Below are 15,651 nucleotides of genomic sequence, written 5' to 3'. Positions count from 1 at the left end.
AATCCTTGAGCCAAAAACTATGCCATTTGTGTCCACCATACCTAACTACTACATGGTATTTCTCTGCCATTCCAAAGTAAATTACTTGAGTGCTACCTTTAAAATTTCAATCCTTTGTCTTTGCAATATATAGCTCATGGGAAAAATAGCTTAAAAACTATTGTGGTATTGAATATGTACTTATGTATCTTATTTCTTATAAGTTGCTTGTTGAGCGGTAACCATGTTTCTGGGGACGCCATCAACTATTACACCTTTGTTGAATATCATGTGAGTTTCTATGCATGTTCGTCTTGTCTGAAGTAAGGGTGATTTATCATGAGTTGAATGGTTTGAGTATGCATATTGTTAGAGAAGAACATTGGGCCGCTAACTAAAGCCATGATCCATGGTGGAAGTTTCAGTTTGGACAACAATCCTCAATCTCTTATGAGAATATTATCTGTTGTTGAATGCTTATGCATTAAAGAGGAGTCCATTATCTGTTGTCTATGTTGTCCCGGTATGGATGTCTAAGTAGAGAATAATCAAAAGCGAGAAATCCAATGCGAGCTTTCTCCTTAGACCTTTGTACAGGCGGCATAGAGGTACCCCTTTGTGACACTTGGTTGAAACATATGTTATGCAATGATAATCCATGTAAATCCAAGCTAATTAGGACAAGGTGTGGGCACTATTGGTAATCTATGCATGAGGCTTGCAACTTATAGGATATCTTATACATAACACATATGCTTTATTACTACCGTTGACAAAATTGTTTCTATGTTTTTAAAATAAAAGCTCTAGCACAAATATAGTAATCCATGCTTCCCTCTGCGAAGGGCCTTTCTTTTACTTTATGTTGAGTCAGTTTACCTACTTCTTTCTATCTTAGAAGCAAACACTTGTGTCAACTGTGCATTGATTCTTACATGCTGGCTTATTGTACTTATTATTCTACTTTGTGTTGACAATTATCCATGAGATATGCATGTTGAAAGTTGAAAGCAGCTGCTGAAACTTATATCTTCCTTTGTGTTGCTTCGATGCCTTTACTTTGAATTTATTTCTTTATGAGTTAACTCTTATGCAAGACTTTTGATGCTTGTCTTGAAAGTACTATTCATGAAAAGTTTTGCTATATGTTATCTATTTGTTAGCAACTATAGATCATTGCCTTGAGTCACTTCATTCATCTCATATGCTTTACAATAGTATGATCAAGATTATGTAAGTAGCATGTCACTACAGAAATTATTCTTTTTATCGTTTACCTACTCGAGGGCGAGTAGGAACTAAGCTTGGGGATGCTGATACGTCTCCAATGTATCTAAAATTTCTTATGTTCCATGCTTGTTTTATGACATAACTTACATGTTTTGTTCACACTTTATATCGTTTTGATGCATTTTCCGGAACTAACCTATTGACAAGATGCCGAAGTGCTAGTTCCTGTTTTCTGCTGTTTTTGGTTTCAGAAATCCTACAAAGGAAATATTCTCGGAATTGGACGAAATCAAGGCCCACGATCTTATAATTCCACGAAGCTTCCAAACACCGAAGAGGGGCCAGAGGGGAGGCCCAGGGCCTCCACACCACATGGCGGCGCGGCTAGAGGGGGGGCGCGCCCCCCTATGGTGTGGCTCCACCAGAACCCTTCCGACTCCGCCTCTTAGCCTATTTAAGCCCTGGTGACCTAAAACTTCGAGACGAATAAGCCACGATACGGAAAACCTTCCAGAGCCGCCGCCATCGCGAAGCCAATATTCGAGGGACAGAAGTCTTTGTTCCGGCACGCCGCCGGGACGGGGAATTGCCCCCGGAAGGCATCTCCATCGACACCACCTCCATCTTCATCGCCGCTGCTGTCTCCCATGATGAGGAGGGAGTAGTTCTCCCTCGAGGCTAAGGGCTGTACCGGTAGCTATGTGGTTAATCTCTCTCCCATGTACTTCAATACAATGATCTCATGAGCTTCCTTACATGATTGAGATCCATATGATGAGCTTTGTATCACTATTAATCTATGTGCTACTCTAGTGATGTTATTAAAGTACTCTATTCCTCCTCCATGATGTAATGTTGACAGTGTGTGCATCATGTATTACTTGGCATAGGTTATGATTGTAATCTCTTGTAGATTATGGAGTTAACTATTACTATGATAGTATTGATGCGATCTATTCCCCCTTTCATAGCCTGACGGTGACAGTGTGCATGCTATGTTAGTACTCGGTATAATTGCAATGGTCTATTATGCACTCTAAGGTTACTTAAATATGAACACCGAATGTTGTGGCGCTTGTTAACTCCGGCTTGAGGGAGCTCTTGTAGCCCTACACAATGAATGGTGTTTGTCATCCAACAAGAGAGTGTAGAGAAAGTAGCATTTATCTATTCAGTTATGTGATCAATGTTGAGAGTGTCCACTAGTGAAAGTATGATCCCTAGGCCTTGTTTCTAAGCATTGAAACACCGTTTCCAACAAGTTCTGTTACATGTTTGCTTGCTGCCATTTATATTTCAGATTGCAATTACTACTTACAATCATCTATATTACTTGTATTTCACTGTCTCTTTGCCGAACTAGTGCACCTATACATCTGACAAGTGTATCGGGTGTGTTGGGGACACAAGAGACTTCTTGTATCGTGATTGCAGGGTTTCTTGAGAGGGATATCTTTGACCTCTTCCTCCCTGAGTTCGATAAACCTTGGGTGATTCACTTAAGGGAAACTTGCTGCTGTTCTACAAACCTCTGCTCTTGGAGGCCCAACACTGTCTACAGGAAAAGAAGCGTGAGTAGACATCACCGCCTTCGCAGAGTCTGTGATATCTGGAGAGGAGCTGAAAGGCTACAGAGCCACGGTGGATCCGACTGAGATGCAGACCACCAAGAAACAGATCTCCGAACAGAAAAAATCCTTCAAGGCCGCGATAGAGACCAAGAAAGTCAACTTCAAGGAAGGAGATGCTACCAAGCAGGTCTCGGTCGGAGCCAACATGGATCCCAAATAGGAAGACGCGCTCGTCGAGTTCCTCCGTGCTAACATGTATATCTTCGCATGGCAGTGTAACGGCCCCGGGTAGCACCCCTATTAGATTTTGTTTGTTCTCTTTCTTTTGCGCATTCATCATGCATCATGCATCATATCATGCACAAGATTTTATCAAATAAAATTTATTTATAAATAAAAACTATTTCGGTTTCCCTCTCATATGGGTTTATATTAAACCCTCTCTTTATCCTTTCTTTACACAAAATCCCTAACAATCAAAACTATATAAATAAACAAAACTATTTCTAATGTCTTACAGATTTAAAAATGGTTTGGCTTTGTTTGGTTTTGTTTCAAATACCAAATCAGTTTTGAAAATAAGAGAGAAAAGAAAATTTTCAAAATCAAAACCCTAACCCATCTAACCAGGCCTCTCTCTCCACAGGCCCATCCCACTCCCTTTTCCCTCTTCCCACCGGAGGCCCAGCTCCCACACTCTTCCCCGGCCCACTTCCTTCTCTCCACCTCGCCCGTGCTGGGTTCGGAGACGAGACCGAGTCTCCCTTCCTCGTTGATTTCCACCTGCGGGCGAAGGCGTGATCCCTTTCTTTTCCCCATGGCCGTGCGTGGTCCTCCCTCCCCTCACCTGCTCCCTCACACGCCTCCCTCCGTCTCTCTGCTTTATCCGGCGGTGGAGCCTCACGCAAACCCCATCTCCACTCACCTCTGCATTCCCTTTCCCCTCCTTTTCTTCACTCCCACGAAAGGAAACGAGATGGAGAAACCCCCTCTGCCACCACCGTCCTCACCATGGCTCCGCCTCCACAGACCATCCCCCGCCGTTCCGAGGGCACCGGCGGATGCGCCTCGTCCTCCTCTTCAACCTGGTTCAAGGAATCGAGCCGGGGCTGGCTCAATCAACGTCAAAATCGCCGTTCCCTTCTTCGTCCCCAGCGAGAAAATCTTCGATTCCGGCGACACCAGGCCTCCCCCTGCCGTTCCGAGGTCATCTACACGTTCCTGGTAACGAGGTGCTTCTCCTGGACCTCTTCTCCTTCTACCTCCACCTCTCGTTTGTTCAGCCGGAGTTGACCGTCGGTTCTCCTTGCAGATGTCGCCGGCGGTGACACTCCGGTGACCCCCTGGACTCCGCATCGCCACCACTATCTTCCCCACGTCGAACCGAACCCCCGACGCCCTCACCCTCGTCCTGGTTCGCTACCAACCGCGAGATCCGTCTGCGACCTGACCTTCTCCCGCCATGGCTGTTCTGGCCCGAGCTCCGCCTCTAGTTGGGTCAGAAGGTTGCCTGCTTCTCACTAGGCACGACATACACAGTAGCCCAGTGGTAAATCCCTGCTAATCTACCCGTGAGACCCAAGTTCAAATGCTGATCAGGTAGATATAATCCAACGTTTTTTTTGGTTCTTTTCCATCAGATCCGGCGCCTACTGGGCCTTGACCCAGATCCTCCGACCCAGCCTATCTCCCCGTGCGCCCAGCTCTTATCCGTCGCCACTTCCAGGCCAGATCCGGCCCAGAGATATCGCAGGTTCAGCCCAGTTCGTCCCAGCCCCTTTTCTGTTTTCTGGAAAATTTCAGAATATGTTAAAATCTTGCAAAAATCATATCTCCTAAACCGTAACTCGAAATAAAATGTTTTATATATGAAAGTTGATCAGAAAAATGCAAGGATCATGAATATGCCATCCGTACATCTGTTTGCATTTCGCATCGTGTCGTCCGATGATAGTTATGCATGTTCACCTCACATATATGCGGAGTATTTTGGATTTCCACCTAAGGTTTCCCCACTCCGTTTAATATTGATGTAGCGCACCCCTGCCATGATATGCCATGCTAACCAACACTTAAATTTGCCGGTAGATATGCAACTCCAACCTAATTTGTTTGTTCGGGGTTCCGACTCCGCTTAAATTGGATAAGTTGCATCGCATCATAATTGCCATGTCATGCATATCATCTTGATCATGCTGGATCTTCTTTATCCGTAGTAGTAAGATTTGCATCCGATGTGTGTTCCAGTATTTGCTTCTTCCCGGATAGGATCGCGAAGTGGTGTGGTGAGATACGACAAGTTCTCCGGATGTTCCTCGGCAAGCTTTAACAGGCAAGCATTTCCCCTATACTCCTGTCCCTGCAGGAGTCGCTTACCTATTTTATTTTGCCTTCTCCCTCATGCTATCCTTAAGTTGTGTTCTTGTCACGTGTCCTTTCCACTTGTTACCTCAAGCAGCCCATATTGCCACCACCACCTCCTACGGCTATTGTTTGGTTATCGAGTCTGCCCTTGCGAGTCGTAGTGCATGCTAGTGCTGTCTCATCTTGTTACTGTTGTTGTTATCTTATTGGGTTATATGTTGGGAAGAATCATGGTTACTTTAGTTGTTGATATTTGTTTAGCGGAGGCATCGGTGGGTCAGCTGATCGTTTTATGACGGCTCACTTGTGTTTCCTTAATATCTTAGGACCCCGAGTTCTTGTTATCTGTTCCGAGACTGAGCGCTCTAACCACACGTGGGTATGCTTACCGTGTCTCCCCTCGACCACTGCCGTAATCTACAGCCTTGTCCAGTGGCCACAACTAGTTTGGATGTTTGTTTTGTTTCTCCCGGGCGTGCAAGCTTGTTTCTTTGTGGTCAGATGATATGATGTTACTCTTGGGGAAGCCATGTTGCCTTGTAACCCCGTTGTCTCTTGCACGCTCGTAGGATGCGGTACGTATTGCTGAAGATGGATTCACCCTGCGGGCACTGTTTCCATCCGAAAGCCGTAGACGCAAACAGCTAAGTCCGCGTCGGAGTTTCGATCGGGCTCCGAAACGGGTTAACTTAGTTAGGTGGCTTCCTGGACATTGTTGTCGTGAAGGAGAGTGCGTGTCGTGATATCCACCTGTCGTAAGTGGGTTGATCATGCGTGTGGGCACATTTGGGCACCCCTGCAGGGTTACATCTTATCGATAAGCCGCGTCCGCGGTTATGGACGACTTGGAGCTGTATGACTCGACCATAGACAACTTACACCTGTTGATTCAATACTAATAACTTGCATAGTAAGATAGAACAACTTAAATAATAACTAGTTAAAACTTGACAATAGTGTGAGTGCCTTTGTAAGTACTTCTTTGCGAAGGGGGAAAGCGTTGGATGTGTTATGTTTGCAGAGCATAGAACTGTTAGTTTTTGCGCTCTCTCATCTCCTCTGATTAGACGAATGTTGTAGAGTGTCTCTATAGGTTTTTAGTGCTTGCGCGCTGCCGCTTAACCCCACCATATTGCCTATGACGTTCCTCTTGCGTCCTCTAAGTCCCCTGCGTGCCTCAAGTACAAAGGACGACTGGTTGACGAATGCTTATACGTCTTGAAGTCTTGTTAAGTACGAACCCGTACTTATTGCTGCTTCTACGGGATATAACCGGGCAGGTATGAAGATATGTTCGATGAAGACGACGTTAGCAAGGTTACCCTTCCGGCTTGGCCTGGGCAGGGTTATGGACGCCGCTGATTATCTTCAGGACTCTTAGTCCAATATGTATCTTGTCCGTACTCGGACCCTTTGATCTTCTGTATGATTTGGATCTTTGTATGGTATATTTGTATCTTGACTCCTGGAGTCATTGTTGTAATATATGTTTCTTGTGGGCTCTATTGTAAACTTGTTGTAATGTTACTGCTCGTGTTAATTCCTCTGGCATCACGTGTGTGATTCGTCGCACATGTCGTGTCGGAGGGCGTCTCTGAATCGATATCGTGCGGATTTCGGCGGGATCGCTGGGATCCTCATGTTACCGGTTCCGGGGCGTCACAAGTTGGTATCAGAGCTCAGGTTGACGGTACCTCACAAGTTGGTATCAGAGCCTCAGGTTGACGGTACCCCACTAGTCCAGCCTTTAGGATAGCCTTGCCAACGGTCGTTGAGTTTAGAGTGTCAAAACTATTTTCAAAAATTCGTTGGATAGATCTGATTAGCTCTATTTTTCTTCTTATCTATAATCTTTCTCCTCTTACCTTTGCGAGTTTTTGATCTTCTCTCTTATCTGCTTCTCCGAGTCCTAGGTTCCGATGCGGGTTGGACGATCTTTGCCTTATCCTAATAGGTCCGATCTTTGGAGGATCTCGACGGAAGTGCATCATCGTCAACAAACAACGACTTCTTGTTAGTGGTGTCGCCGATCTACGTGGAGCAAGAATTCTTGTTAGTGGTGTCGAGAAGATCAACAGTTCGCCAGAAGAAGGTTCCACCTCGAGGTCGGCTGTTTGTCAACATGGTACAAGAAGACTCGATAGTTTAACCAACTCCCCCTTGGCTTGACGTGGAACCTCGGGGCGAGGTTCCTTGTTAGTGGTGTCGATTGTAACGGCCCCGGGTAGCACCCCTATTAGATTTTGTTTGTTCTCTTTCTTTTGTGCATTCATCATGCATCATGCATCATATCATGCACAAGATTTTATCAAATAAAATTTATTTATAAATAAAAACTATTTCGGTTTCCCTCTCATATGGGTTTATATTAAACCCTCTCTTTATCCTTTCTTTACACAAAATCCCTAACAATCAAAACTATATAAATAAACAAAACTATTTCAAATGTCTTACAGATTTAAAAATGGTTTGGCTTTGTTTGGTTTTGTTTCAAATACCAAATCAGTTTTGAAAATAAGAGAGAAAAGAAAATTTTCAAAATCAAAACCCTAACCCATCTAACCAGGCCTCTCTCTCCACAGGCCCATCCCACTCCCTTTTCCCTCTTCCCACCGGAGGCCCAGCTCCCACACTCTTCCCCGGCCCACTTCCTTCTCTCCACCTCTGGCCCGTACCGGTTCGGAGACGAGACCGAGTCTCCCTTCCTCGTTGATTTCCACCTGCAGGCAGAAGGCGTGATCCCTTTCTTTTCCCCATGGCCGTGCGTGGTCCTCCCTCCCCTCACCTGCTCCCTCACACGCCTCCTCCGTCTCTCTGCTTTATCTGGCAGGCTGGAGCCTCACGCAAACCCCATCTCCACTCACCTCTGCGTTCCCTTTCCCCTCCTTTTCTTCACTCCCACGAAAGGAAACGAGATGGAGAAACCCCCTCTGCCACCACCGTCCTCACCATGGCTCCGCCTCCACAGACCATCCCCCGCCGTTCCGAGGGCACCGGCGGATGCGCCTCGTCCTCCTCTTCAACCTGGTTCAAGGAATCGAGCCGGGGCTGGCTCAATCAACGTCAAAATCGCCGTTCCCTTCTTCGTCCCCGGCGAGAAAATCTTCGATTCCGGCGACACCAGGCCTCCCCCTGCCGTTCCGAGGTCATCTACACGTTCCTGGTAACGAGGTGCTTCTCCTGGACCTCTTCTCCTTCTACCTCCGCCTCTCGTTTGTTCAGCCGGAGTTGACCGTCGGTTCTCCTTGCAGATGTCGCCGGCGGCGACACTCCGGTGACCCCCTGGACTCCGCATCGCCACCACTATCTTCCCCACGTCGAACCGAACCCCCGACGCCCTCACCCTCGTCCTGGTTCGCTACCAACCGCGAGATCCGTCTGCGACCTGACCTTCTCCCGCCATGGCTGTTCTGGCCCGAGCTCCGCCTCTAGTTGGGTCAGAAGGTTGCCTGCTTCTCACTAGGCACGACATACACAGTAGCCCAGTGGTAAATCCCTGCTAATCTACCCGTGAGACCCAAGTTCAAATGCTGATCAGGCAGATATAATCCAACGTTTTTTTTGGTTCTTTTCCATCAGATCCGGCGCCTACTGGGCCTTGACCCAGATCCTCCGACCCAGCCTGTCTCCCCGTGCGCCCAGCTCTTATCCGTCGCCACTTCCAGGCCAGATCCGGCCCAGAGATATCGCAGGTTCAGCCCAGTTCGTCCCAGCCCCTTTTCTGTTGTCTGGAAAATTTCAGAATATGTTAAAATCTTGCAAAAATCATATCTCCTAAACCGTAACTCGAAATAAAATGTTTTATATATGAAAGTTGATCAGAAAAATGCAAGGATCATGAATATGCCATCCGTACATCTGTTTGCATTTCGCATCGTGTCGTCCGATGATAGTTATGCATGTTCACCTCACATATATGCGGAGTATTTTGGATTTCCACCTAAGGTTTCCCCACTCCGTTTAATATTGATGTAGCGCACCCCTGCCATGATATGCCATGCTAACCAACACTTAAATTTGCCGGTAGATATGCAACTCCAACCTAATTTGTTTGTTCGGGGTTCCGACTCCGCTTAAATTGGATAAGTTGCATCGCATCATAATTGCCATGTCATGCATATCATCTTGATCATGCTGGATCTTCTTTATCCGTAGTAGTAAGATTTGCATCCGATGTGTGTTCCAGTATTTGCTTCTTCCCGGATAGGATCGCGAAGTGGTGTGGTGAGATACGACAAGTTCTCCGGATGTTCCTCGGCAAGCTTTAACAGGCAAGCATTTCCCCTATACTCCTGTCCCTGCAGGAGTCGCTTACCTATTTTATTTTGCCTTCTCCCTCATGCTATCCTTAAGTTGTGTTCTTGTCACGTGTCCTTTCCACTTGTTACCTCAAGCAGCCCATATTGCCACCACCACCTCCTACGGCTATTGTTTGGTTATCGAGTCTGCCCTTGCGAGTCGTAGTGCATGCTAGTGCTGTCTCATCTTGTTACTGTTGTTGTTATCTTATTGGGTTATATGTTGGGAAGAATCATGGTTACTTTAGTTGTTGATATTTGTTTAGCGGAGGCATCGGTGGGTCAGCTGATCATTTTATGACGGCTCACTTGTGTTTCCTTAATATCTTAGGACCCCGAGTTCTTGTTATCTCTGTTCGAGATCGAGCGCTCTAACCACACGTGGGTATGCTTACGGGTCTCCCTCGACCATCGCCGTAATCTACAGCCTTGTCCGGTGGCCACAACTAGTTTGGATGTTTGTTTTGTTTCTCACAGGCGTGCAAGCTTGTTTCTTTTTGGTCGTATGATATGATGTTACTCTTGGGGAAGCCATGTTGCCTTGTAACCCCGTTGTCTCTTGCACGCTCGTAGGATGCGGTACGTATTCTTGAAGATGGATTCACCACTGCGAACCTTTGTTTCCATCCGAAAGCCGTAGACGCAAACAGCTAAGTCCGCGTCGGAGTTTCGATCGGGCTCCGAAACGGGTTAACTTAGTTAGGTGGCTTCCTGGACATTGTTGTCGTGAAGGAGAGTGCGTGTCGTGATATCCACCTGTCGTAAGTGGGTTGATCGTGCGTGTGGGCACATTTGGGCACCCCTGCAGGGTTACATCTTATCGATAAGCCGCGTCCGCGGTTATGGACGACTTGGAGCTGTATGACTCGACCATAGACAACTTACACCTGTTGATTCAATACTAATAACTTGCATAGTAAGATAGAACAACTTAAATAATAACTGGTTAAAACTTGACAATAGTGTGAGTGCCTTTGTAAGTACTTCTTTGCGAAGGGGGAAAGCGTCGGATGTGTTATGTTTGCAGAGCATAGAACTGTTAGTTTTTGCGCTCTCTCATCTCCTCTGATTAGACGAATGTTGTAGAGTGTCTCTATAGGTTTTTAGTGCTTGCGCGCTGCCGCTTAACCCCACCATATTGCCTATGACGTTCCTCTTGCGTCCTCTAAGTCCCCTGCGTGCCTCAAGTACAAAGGACGACTGGTTGACGAATGCTTATACGTCTTGAAGTCTTGTTAAGTACGAACCCGTACTTATTGCTGCTTCTACGGGATATAACCGGGCAGGTATGAAGATATGTTCGATGAAGACGACGTTAGCAAGGTTACCCTTCCGGCTTGGCCTGGGCAGGGTTATGGACGCCGCTGATTATCTTCAGGACTCTTAGTCCAATTTGTATCTTGTCCGTACTCGGACCCTTTGATCTTCTGTATGATTTGGATCTTTGTATGGTATATTTGTATCTTGACTCATGGAGTCGTTGTTGTAATATATGTTTCTTGTGGGCTCTATTGTAAACTTGTTGTAATGTTACTGCTCGTGTTAATTCCTCTGGCATCACGTGTGTGATTCGTCGCACACGTCGTGTCGGAGGGCGTCTCTGAATCGATATCGTGCGGATTTCGGCGGGATCGCTGGGATCCTCATGTTACCGGTTCCGGGGCGTCACAGGCAGCCTTCTGACATGTCCGGAGTACCTAGGGAACTCGCCGAGCACTACCTCAACATAAACCCGGGGGCTAAACCGGTAAAGCAAGCTATGCGACGCTTTGGAGATAAGAAGCGCCGCGCCATAGGAATGGAATTAGCAAAGTTACTAGAGGCAGGTTTTGTAATAGAAGTTATCCATACTGATTGGGTCTCAAATCCCGTCCTTGTACCCAAAAAGAATTCTGAAATACTAAGAATGTGCATCGATTACTCCGGCTTGAATAAGCGTTGTCTGAAGGATCCGTTTCCCCTGCCGCGCATTGACCAAGTCATTGATTCGATGGCAGGGCGGAACTTCTGTGTTTTCTTGACGCATATTCCGGGTATCACCAGATCCGAATGAAGAAGTCCGACCAAAAGGCGACCTCGTTCATCACCCCATTTGGCACTTACTGCTATGTTACCATGCCCTTTGGCTTGAAAAATGCAGGTGCCACCTACCAACGTACGATGCAGCGGTGCCTGAAGGACCAAATTGGCCGGAACGTACACGCCTACGTCGACGACATCGCGGTCATGACCCGTAAAGGATCCGACTTGATCAGCGATCTCACAGAAACCTTTGAGAATCTCCGACGGTACAAGATGATGTTGAATCCGCTGAAGTGCGTCTTTGGCGTTCCAGCCGGAAAACTCCTTGGCTTCATTGTCTCTAACAGGGGCATTGAAGTTAACCCGGAGAAAATCAAGGCAATCCTGTGCATCAAAAGGCCAACTTGTCTCAAAGATGTGCAATGACTAACTGGTTGTGTTGCAGCAATCAGCAGGTTCGTTAGCCGTCTTGGCGAGAAGGCGCTACCTGACATAGGCATCCCAAATGGGCCTGCCGAAGATAGTACCCGGGGTTTACTGAAGGCCCACTACCCGAAGAATAAGAAGATTCGGAAGCCCAATATATTATTAAGAAAAGCTAGAGTTGTAATAGAAAGTCTTATTTGTAATCTTGCGGGATGAGTTAGAAACCTTCCCGAACTTTGTAACTTGTACAACACGAATCCCTCGGCTCCGCCTCCTATATAAGGGGGAGTCGAGGGACGCAGAGATAATCGAATCATTGTTTTACAAACCCTAGTTTCATAATCGTCGAGTACTTTTCGGCTGAAACCTTCGAGATCTACTTGCCCTCTACTTCCAACTAAACCCTAGCCTACAATCCATAGGCATTGACAAGTTAATACCTTGTCAATTGGCGCCGTCTGTGGGAACCTAGAGGCGTAAGGATCTGATCTCGATGCCACGCTCAAGATCTTCGACATCGTCAACCGCAAGCAACGCAATGGATCGAGGTAAACAGATCGCTGCTGGTCCTGTCGATTTTGTTCCTCACCCACCCTCCCGTTTGGATGCATATGCGTATCTGGCGGAGCCTATGGAGATGAATTTCGGAAGGTTTCACTTTCGCGTCGAGAAAGAAGGATCGTATCGTGTCGAAATTCCGATTTCGTCGGGATCGTCGGCGGTCGATTCCGATTTTTCAAGCTATACATCGTCAACCGAATCAGGAGAAGAAGAAACTTCGTCGTCACGCTACATCAGCATCAGGGCAAGAGAGAAACTCGCCAAGATCTTCAGCGACATGTCGTTTGAGTCATCTGCGGACTCATATATAAGCAATGGCTCAAGCAGTGTCGACAGTTACGACTTCATCGACAAATCTACTACAGTGGGCAAGGTCTTCACCAATCTCAACGATAGTGTCACCAAACCCAACACAGATCTGAATACAAAATATCATCAGATTTATGTCATTGGAGAGCCAAGCAATGACCAAGAGGAAACATCTGAGGCTTTCGACGATCTGGGAAATCCATACGTCGATCCCTCCGATCTGCGACGAGGCTTGGGCAATAAATACGTCGGGCCACAGCCGCGACACAGAGTTCGACTCCCGCAAGCAGCATGGGATAGAGCCGCGAGAGCTATGGACGGCTCAGAACCAATGGCTACCACAGCCACGCCCGAGGAATTACAAGCATATCAATATAGGCTCGCACGAGCTGCAAGAGAATTGAAAAAACAGACAGCTGAGTTAAACAGAAGAAAGGAGGCAGCTTCTGCATCCAAAGCGAGAAGGGCAGAGCTGAGTCGACAATCTAGAACTTCGGGTGATAGCCACAGGGAGGCTCGAAACAGAGCAAGATCAAGGTTACAACACATACCCGAAGCAGAAAGAGAGCACCTGGTCCAAAACCTCGACATGTCCTTTATGTCGATAGACACAAGAGGAAACATCATCCCTAAGACACCAGAGGCTGGGTATATGGCGACACATGCTTTTATCCTCGCATCTAAACCACCTCCAGGAGATCCAAGGGAAACACTGTACAACATGGCGATAGCAGGAGTTGGAGCCATGGGGACGGCGTTTGTATCAACACCTCCCGAAGGAGCAGCAAGGCAAAATAGTCCACGACCTGCGGCAGCAGTAGCAGCAGTTCCTGAAGGACCAAGTGGAGCAAGAGATACGACAGCACAAGCAAGGGTCGACAGAGCGCGACAAAGCAGAAGAGAACATCGGCAGTCCCCAGAGTTAAACGACGAGGATATGTGCGGTTTGCCGTGCTTCACGAGGAGAGTGCGGAAAACTCGAGTACCTTCGGGATTCAAGTTGCCTGACAATTTCAAAAAATTCGACGGCCTTCAAGATCCAGAAGATTGGCTAGTTGATTATCTCGAGACGGTGAAACTCACAGGAGGAACCAGAGCAACAGCTATGCAAAGCATCCAGGTGCATTTGAGTGGAGCTGCACGGTCTTGGATAAAGAAACTCCCTCCAGGATCTATCGACAGTTGGGAAAGCTTCGAGGACGTGTTCGTCAAGAACTTCAGGTCCACGTGCAAAAAACCTGCGTCATTAGAGGAGTGGAGAGCATGTCGACAAAAGCCAGACGAGCCAATGAGAAAATATATCCAAAGGTGGAACATCATCAAAAACTCGGCAGAAAATATATCTGACGAGAGAGCGATAGATGCGTTTGTCGCAGGAATCAGGCGTGGAGATTTTGTCGAGGACTTGGGGAGGACCAACCCAAAGACAGTATCTGCGTTAATGGAAATAGCAAACAGATGGGCAGATGGAGAAGATGCTGTCCACAACAAACGACACAGGTCGCCAGAGGAGGACCGTGGTCAAAATTGTCAACCAAGGTGACGATTTCCTCGGTAGTACCCGAACTATGATGCTCCAGGACAAATTTCGGCAGGCTTTCGGGCAAACGCAGGAGGAAACAACCGAGACGATTATCAGAGAAGCAATGAGCAGCGAGGCGATAATAGAGACGATTCTCGAAACAACAGGCAAAATAGCGGGCCTAGGTTCCCGAGGCCTTTCGTGTCTCCTGAAGAGATGATGAATGGGCCGTGTCAGATGCACTTTTTCCTCGATAGTAACGGAAAAAGACAGTCAGGACATCTGCAGAAAGATTGTCGCAATTTCCAGGCAATGTTAAGGTGGGCAGAGCATGCTAACGCTCGAGCAGCACAGAGAAATCCTCGAGAACCCAGGAGCGAGATTCACTTGCCACCTCCTCCCGCAATTACGGAAGACAATCGACATCAGCTCAGAATAGCGGCAGCACCACCACCACCACCTTACGTTGATCCTAACTCCAAAGGAGCGGTGTCGATGATTCAGAAGGGAAGGCCATCCAATAGAGCTCAGAAAGTAATCTCGCGACAGGTGTTCATGGCAGAAAAAATGCCTCCACCAATAGTCGAGTATCTTAATTGGTCAGGGCAAGATATTGGCTTCACCATAGCAGATCATCCGCAGCAAGTTCCTCGACCAGGGCAGTCAGCACTTATTTTACCAGCGGTCATTGCGGGATTTGATGTCTCTCGAGTGTTCATAGATGGCGGCAGCAGCTTAAACCTTATGTATGCAGATACATTGAGGAAGATGAATATATCTTTAGCAAACTTGAAGCCAATAGACACAAGGTTCCATGGTATCACACCGGAGAAACCAAGTTATCCATTGGGGAAGATTAATCTCGACGTTCAGTTTGGAACCCGAGAGAATTATAGAATCGAGAAGCTGGAGTTTGAAGTTGTGGATTTTCCGTCACAATATCACGCTCTGTTGGGACGACCAGCATATGCTAGATTTATGGCGGTACCACATTATACATATCTGTTGTGGAGGATGCCTGGACCTAAGGGACCAATCACAGTCAAAGGAAGCTTCGCCTTAGCTGATAAGTGCGATAAGGATTTTCATCGGATATCAGAAACTTTCGGGATGCAAGCTGAGTATTTGGCGTCAAGGAGTATGACTGACTACGACGTCTTTGCCCGGACGTTGGAAGGCCAAATAAAGAATCAACTTTTAATACCGAGAAAAATTCTAAGGAGGTGCAGATTCACCCGACAGACCCAAAAAAGACGACGTCCATCGCAAACGACATGGACCTCGCATAGGAAAGCGTGCTCGTCGAGTTCCTCCGTGAGAACTGGAAAATCTTCGCATGGTGTCCAGCTGACATGCCAGGAGTACCCAG

At 47.0% G+C, this 15,651-nt stretch overlaps 1 long non-coding RNA gene across 2 annotated transcripts; it reads left to right on the top strand.

Moving 5' to 3' along the window:
- Positions 1-3,696: 3,696 nt before the first annotated feature.
- On the top strand, positions 3,697-11,377 carry LOC127342738 (uncharacterized). 2 transcript variants are annotated; one of them, XR_011755603.1, is made up of 9 exons: positions 3,697-4,012; positions 4,093-4,329; positions 4,421-4,533; positions 5,028-5,112; positions 6,425-8,307; positions 8,396-8,632; positions 8,724-8,836; positions 9,331-9,415; positions 10,729-11,377. It is a non-coding gene; the product is annotated as an uncharacterized lncRNA (long non-coding RNA). The 2 variants fall into 2 exon arrangements; XR_011755604.1 differs by having other exon boundaries at positions 6,425-8,315.
- Positions 11,378-15,651: the final 4,274 nt, after the last annotated feature.

The sequence above is a fragment of the Lolium perenne genome, chromosome 3 (assembly GCF_019359855.2).
Source record: "Lolium perenne isolate Kyuss_39 chromosome 3, Kyuss_2.0, whole genome shotgun sequence".
NCBI lineage: Eukaryota > Viridiplantae > Streptophyta > Magnoliopsida > Poales > Poaceae > Lolium > Lolium perenne.
The sequence above is the reverse complement of the archived record's forward strand: the minus strand, read 5'-3'. Positions and strand labels throughout refer to the sequence as shown.